Source organism: Corvus brachyrhynchos, unplaced genomic scaffold, assembly GCF_000691975.1.
Source record: "Corvus brachyrhynchos isolate BGI_N302 unplaced genomic scaffold, ASM69197v1 scaffold6, whole genome shotgun sequence".
Lineage (NCBI taxonomy): Eukaryota > Metazoa > Chordata > Aves > Passeriformes > Corvidae > Corvus > Corvus brachyrhynchos.
The window spans coordinates 4611614-4619439 of record NW_008238632.1 but is presented as its reverse complement, the minus strand read 5'-3'; positions in this window follow the sequence as shown (position 1 = coordinate 4619439).

The window sequence follows — 7826 nt, the reverse complement described above, 5'->3', positions numbered from 1 at the left end:
GGTTGTGGGGGCTGAGTCTGAAGGATCGGGAGTGAGTAACACGTGTTGGTATTGACAGTGTTTCGCCGTATTTGAATTCTTATTTCTGACGAGGAAAGGTTGGGGGAACTGGGCCTGTTCAGAGGAGGGACGACTGAGGGAGAATCTCATCACTGTCTATGAGCATCTGAAGGGAGGGTGTCAAGAGTTTGGATCCAGGCTTTGCTCAATGGTGCCCAGCAATAGAAGAGGCAACTGGTAGAAACTGATGCACAGGAAGTTCCACCTGAATATAGGGACGAACCTCTTTACTGTGCGGGTGATCACGCAGTGGAATAGATTGCCCAGAGAGGCTGTGGAGTCTCCCTGACTGGAAATATTCAAGAACCGTCTGGACACAATCGAGTGCCATGTGCATTAGGATAGCCCTGCTTGAGCAGGGAGGTTGGACCAGATGACCCACTGTGGTCCCTTCTAACCTGAACCATTCTGCTATATGACACTGTAGCTGTATAAATTTTGTCTACACCATGTAGCAGGCTGTGCACAAACACAGGCACTCACGTATAGGCTCCTTGCTAAGAAAAAGAGAAGTATGCTTGGTATTTTAAAACCTGCTTTGTTGCTTTTCGAAAGAAAGTGTAAAACACAGAATGGAGCAGTTTTTTCCCATGTGCTTACAGGTAAATAAAACAGTAACAGCTAAGAAGAGGTTTTTACTGAAAATTCAGAAAATTGTCCACATTGTATGTGTGTATGTATGCAGCTAAATATATGTGCATACATGTACCTTAAAATATTAGCTTTAGTCATATTTGGGTGGATTTCATTGGTTTTCAGTAGGTGTCACTACAGCTCCAAAAGAACCCAGATTTTCACTCTTCTGGCTGTTGTTTTCTGAAGTCTTGAATCTTTACCAAGTTTCATCACACCACTCTTACAGAAGTGCATTATCTAATATCCACTCCATCAGTTGGAATAACTCCTGTACTCAGACGATTCCGATTATCTCGGCATATATGTGTGCAAAGGCTGGACTTTCCTCTGACTTACAGAAAGTGCCCGGTGAGTGTCTTGTTGCTGTCAGCCATGTGCGGGTGTGGTACACACCCCGCGGCACCAGGAGGTCAGCAATGACCCCTCCTGGACTCCAGGCTGCGAATGGATTTTTCATGACTGCACCCAACAGCAACAACTCCGTCCCTATAGTACGTCTGTACTGCAAACCCAGTGACAGCTGGAATTGCAGAGCTGGATTTTCACAAGGTAATTAAGAGCAGAATCACTCAGCTGTTGAAAACACAGTACTTAGCATTTATTTGTGGGATAATGATGTAGATTAGATTACTCCTTATTGCTTCCAAGTCCCAGACATGCCTCTGGCATCCACGGAAGTGCATGTACATAGATTTGGTAACAGGATTACACTTTAAAATCCCCTAAACCTAGTGACCTCCATATCTATTGGTGGCAGTACGATCATTCCACACGTCCTGTATCTGGTCTAGGAGCATTATATCAGTTTGGATGTGGGAAAAATTAGCTTTTGCTCTCAGGTCTGTTGTTAGTCAGCTGTATCCTAAGTGTAAGATAAGTTTACCAGTTCATTTGTTTTTCAGGTGATGTTACTGGACTATATTCACGTGCATATGTGTGTATATATATACACACTACATTACAGATAAAACCTCAAGAAGCAGCTATCATTAATTTGTAACAATTACAGTTACTTGCATTCACAGATACCACACACCTTTGTAAAATGCAGTATCAGGTCTGCCACTTCTTTAGAGTTCCTGTATTCAATCACACTGAACCAAGTAGATGCATTCATTTTATAATTGTTACACAAAATCCGCCCTGCATAAGCTGAAAAGTGATCAGTATTGGTTCTCCACAGCCTTCCATCTTTTGAAAGTAATGAAACATGGAAAGTACTTTTAAAATGGAAAGCAATTCTAAGCCGATAATGTTTTAGATACATTTTTTGTAGTTACCAGTAACTATTTAGCATGATGGGCAGTGGGGAACCAAGGCTTGAATTTTGTTTGCCTTACTTTACTTGTTAGTAGGAACATTTAATGAAATTAAAGGAAGTTGCTTAAAGAATAATTTTTTCCCTATTTTTAATCAAATTATAGAAACGAGAAAGTCTAAGAACTGGCCCAGTGTGTATTAATAGGTGACACTCTATATGCAAAATTCTAATTCCAATGAATTCACGTGAAAATTCCATTTCAGGTGCTTGTGGCCACTTTAGAGTCTGTTCACCAAGTAAGAATCTTCTGGCTTTACTGGACCCTCGTAAGACCCTAGTGGAGCTTGGCAACCTGCACTGGTGGGGACGTGTGATCAAGCCCTCCTTACGGGAGTCACCGCTGCGCAGTGTCTGTGCGGACCTGCTTGGAAGAGGCAGGTGTGCAATGATTCCTACTGCTGAGCCTGCCCCGGTGTATTGCAGCTCTGCCAGGCAAATACAGGCTCATGATCTCCCAGTGTTTAAGGTATGCTTGGGTCCAAAGCAAGGCACACAAATGTTGCCAATAGTTTGAGCTATTGTGCCGCAGAATGCTGGGAAGGGACACAAACTTATCAGCTGCTGTGTGTACAGTGGTGTCTGTGCTCTGCAGTCTTCTTGTGCCTCTCCCAGATTTGCAGTTCAGTTGTAAATGGAATTCTATTTTTTTTTAAAGGAACCCCTCCCCAAAACTTAAGAACTATTCAAACAGTTGCAGGCGATTAAACATGTGCCATCTCCACACCCTTCCCAGCCTGCTGATACACTCAGATGCCCGTTCAAACAAGCCATTGATATATTTTTGTTTCAAGTCACACCAGCTAAAATAATAATCCAAAACACAGTATTTCTTTAATTCCAAAATTTATACAAGTTTACAAATCAATATACCACCACACAAAGTAGTGAAAGGAAGAGGAGATGTGTTTAGCAACATTTTACTGTATCATAACAATGTTCAAATATTGTTAAATTTGACATAGTATTGCAAGATTTTTTTAATATAAAGAATTAATGCTTGAACAAGAAGATACAGATAATACCATTACTTTCTTTGTTTCTATCCAATGCAATATGTAGCAATACGTAGAAAATATTGGTGAAATGCTGTATCTAATTCATATGAGCTTTATTTCCATTAAAATCCTGAAACAAAGTGAGAACACAAAGTGAAACAAGACCTTATTAATTTTTGAAGTTAATAAATAGAAATCTGTTTGAACATTACAGCAAATACATGTTAATTTCACTCCATTTCTCCCTTTCTCTCTATAGATACAGTTCCATAAGTTTTGGTGGGGTTTTTTTTTTAGATTTCTGTTAAATAAATGTTTTAAGCTATTCTGGGGAATTTAACTTTTTATTTTAGTTTTTATTTTTTTTTATTTGACCTTCAAACTATTTTTGTATCAACCTTACAGAAACTTTCAGAATATCTCTTTTTCTTTTCATCAGAATCTATGTCCCATCAGTGTGCGTTGCACTGATCATGGTATAATAAGAATACAGATAGCAACAATAATGGAACTAAGTGTGGAAGCTCCCAAAGGCAGGAGGCAAGTTTATCCATCCTTTTTTTTTTTCACCCTGAGTACGTTTTCAGTTTAGTTTACATCAGTGGCACAGGTCTTAACTCCTGAATAGCATTAAAAACAGAGGACATGAAAGTGTTAAAACACATGGTTCATATGTACCTGACAGTCTCATGCAAGTGTGGGCTTTTAGCTCGGTTTGCGCTATCTTTAAAGCATTAACAGACATTAAGACATGGGCCAATATTCTGGTCTCTGCTTAGGATGTCAGCAGTGCTCACACAGATCTGTCCTGCCAGGTACCCAGGTGACAGTGTGGCTCTCCCAACCCTGAGTCCAGCCTCCGCCAGCTGCAGAGAGTCAGGGAGTTTTGGCTGATTTCCAGGCTACCAGACTAGGTTAGGTGTTTTTAGTCTGTGCTGGCTGGATCTTCTTGTACTTTACGATGATACAAAGCCAGGGCTCAGATTGAGTTTATAGTCAGGTTAAGCGACTGTTAATTTGAAACAAATTATTTGATGGAGCTGTAGTATTACTAGTTACAGGTCTGAGTTTGAAGCATCTCTGCAGGAAACCAAGCACTAATTTCACCTGGAGGGAGGGGTCTAGTTTCTGTAATATCAGGGATACTTCATCCCTTTGTTTCACAGCTTTCATTTGGCTTTCAAGTTAAAAAAGGGATGCTCATCTGATGTGTTTTTTCCATGTCAACACTGAGGTTGTGGTGCTTCTGTAAGAGGTGCTCAGGGTCGCCAAAGCAGATGGTGGGGCTGCCCTGCCCCACACCACATCAGAGGTTAAAGAAGTTCACCACGGAAAGGGACATGCACAACTGTAGGTAAATGATAAACCCAACAAATAAATGCAGTCTTGTAGACCTACAAATGGCCATGAATACTTACAGTGATTTTGAAGAGATGCTGCTTCTTGTCCTACCATGTTTCAAATAACCAGTTGAAATAATATTTAGCTTAAATAATCATTAGCATTTAGTTTAAATTTTTTTTTGTACTTGAGTCACATATATGGCACAATTTAAAAAAAAAAAATTCCGATAGACTGTATTTAAGTTATAAAGATTAATATGTATTACCTGAAAGAAGAGAGAGACGAGACAGTCTGGAAACACTTCAATTTTTTACGTGAAGAAGAAATTAGGATTTGATTAAGCATCCATTCTTTTGTACCCACAGCAACATGCTGTGATGTGTGATTGTACTGATAAATGTGATATATGAGGTCATTTCAGAAACCACTACTTCAAGCTGCTCATTTTCTCTTTGTGTGGATGTAGACATCAGAGTTCATATCTGACTCTGTGGAACATAGGTATCATGTGTGCAAGGTTTGTCATATATTGTGGATGACATTTAAATGATTTGTCCAGCTTGATAAAAATTATCATACTGATCCCTCTTAGCCAAGTGGACTGTACTATACTCTGCATCAAAAGTATTATTTTTATTTTGTCTTTTTAACATCTTTTTATTTTTAACTCCAGAATTACTCACTCATTAATTTCTCAGGACTTACCTTCTAACAGGTGCATGCAGCACCATAACAGGTATATGGCTTAATATTTCCAATGCGTTGTTGATGCAACTGGAAGACATTTGAAATCATCAATACAGAGGACTAGAAAATGCAGCAGAAATTGACTTCAGGCTTCTCAATAACGTAAACCAAAGTTGCTTCACTGCACATGGTGACATACCAAATTCTCGTTATTTTTTATTGCATGGACAACACTTTACAGCTGTTGTTTTTCTGGCAGGTGATATTTAGAATATAAAAATAGCATATACAATTCTATGTCTGTGTATGGGCACAGTCCACAATGGATAGTTTATAGTTCTAATTCTGCAAATATACCACAAAAGTTTTTACATAAGTTCCACTAAAGGCAACTCTTTTTGTCCAGTTACATAAATGTGCTTAATTAGCTCGCTGAACTGTGGACCAAAGAATGCATCTGATTATTATCAAAATAGTAAGAAATTAAAAATTAACTCAGCATCTCTACCAAGGCTAGTGTTCTGCATCTAGCAATGGCTTGTAGTGAATACTTTAAAAAAACCCCTCCAAGCCCAGAAGGAGGATAGGGAAACCTAAGTGATACCTCACCTACGCATCCTCATTTCTTATGACATAACTTCAGCTTGAAGAAGTCTGAGCCAGAAGCTGTATCTTTATCTTTTTGTTTTAACTCTTAAAACGAAAAGATTGGCACATGACTTCTATCCATGCTCCAGGCCTAGTATAGAGGAATATCTTCTTGCAAAGTCAATTTTTTCACTTCATCCTGAGAGTTTAACAAGTTTTAGTTTGCTTATGTAACCTGTTTGTACCTTGGCATGATGGTGGAGCTACTGTCTTATATAAAGTATTTATAGTCTGACCTTACCTTTGTCCGAGTTATTCCGCCTGTGCAACAGCTGTCTTTCTGCCTTCAGTATCCTGGCTGCTTTCAAATGTTTCAACATGATTAAGGCAACATTGAGATCTATTTAATTGCTCCACTCATTTCCTTTGAAGTGAAATACTGTGTTTTATACTTCAAAGTCAACATAGTAGACCTTTATACGATTTTGGACACACACTCCTAAACTTGGCAACATCAGCAAAAAAAAGTTTAAGCAGAACTATTCTATTGTAACTTTTAAGTTTACTCTTCAAATTCTAAAAATAAAAATTAGCATTCTACCAGAATTGCTGACAAACCTTAATCTAATGCCCTGCTAATTCCTGTATGATTTAGTGCCAAAGAATACATTTTCACTGCTTCCTTGATGTCAAAGTGGTGTCTCTATATTTATAAAATGATGGGCCTTCCAGAAGCTTATTTTCTGCAAATGGAATCCTAATGACTCTTATTGATTCCATTAAAAAAGGAAGGTGCTGCTTCCTTTTCTTCGCTATAAGCATGTAGATGGCTTTTTTTTATTTGGTCATTGATACTTTGTGGCTTGTACATCACTATTTTTACTAAAGTGTAAGGGATCCTAACAGTCATTTAAACCTTACCTTTTTTAAAAAGGGTTTGCTAATCTCTTGAAAAGTAATAGAGTGACAGAGAGTCACGGCTGTTGGAAAGTACTCTCCTGTTACTAGAAGTGCTCTTCATTAAAATAATCCACCTCATTTATGCAAACTTGGTGTTGTTGTAAATAGCTCTAAAGAGGGATATCTAATTTTAGCCACCAAATTGCCTTCCTGCCTTTAGGCTGACATCATTAACAACAACCTTCAATTTTATAAACTAAACACATTCCACAAGAATCTATTGCAGGTTCTGAGGTAAAAATCACATCTACACAGACCTTTTATTGCCAGAAAAAGAAATACTTACACTTCATAATTAAAAACTGAACAGGACACATAAAAGACAAAAATAAATTGTAATATGTACACATATTAGAAAGGATAAATAGCAAATATATTGTAATACTGCATTAAATGTATGCATATGTGAATTCCAGACCCCCCGTCAATGTTGTGTACACTAATTCAAAGGATAAATAAGTGCTAATATAAGACAGAGAATTCCTTAGTGTAAACAACGCCACAGGCTTTTTAATAGACCTTTGGGCCAACTTAGAAAAAGCATGTATTGCCTTTCACACTCCATACCACTTAATTTTAATAGTACAGTATTCACATGTACAATTTCAAGATAGTATAAAAAATTATGAATCTAAGAAGCATTCTTCACACTCAACAAAAACAGGCTGGAGACACTCCAAGGATTTCCCTTTCACTTTTACAGGACCACTAGCTGAAGACATACTGATTAATCTGGGAGTTCTTCATCAAAGCAGTGCAAGAGTCCTTAAATGTAAAAAGTTACATTAGTAATCACTGCTCAGGCCTATTAATAAAGACTTCTGTGCCTAATTTAAATTCTGACTTTGGATTCACATTATCACTGCCTGCCATGGATGAAAAAGATAATGATCCCTCTGGTTTGAATGGCAAGTGACAGACAGCAAGGAGTGTTTCTAAATACAGCGCATTTCATTGGATTCATAGTGTCACATTATTTGTCCTTCAAATCCTGTTTATGTATTTCTGGGGATCCAGAGAATGTCAACATTAAAAACCAAAAAAATATATTACTTGTTCTGTATGAATGTTCCATGTGTTTTCCTGAAGCATGCTCACTGGGATTAAAAAAAGGACAGTTGAGTTATACTAGGACTAATTTCTGGCAACTGTATTTACTGGCACCAAAGAAAAATGACAGTTCTTCCTAAAGTACTGATGACATGAGGACTTACGGCTTTCTATTTTTTTTATAA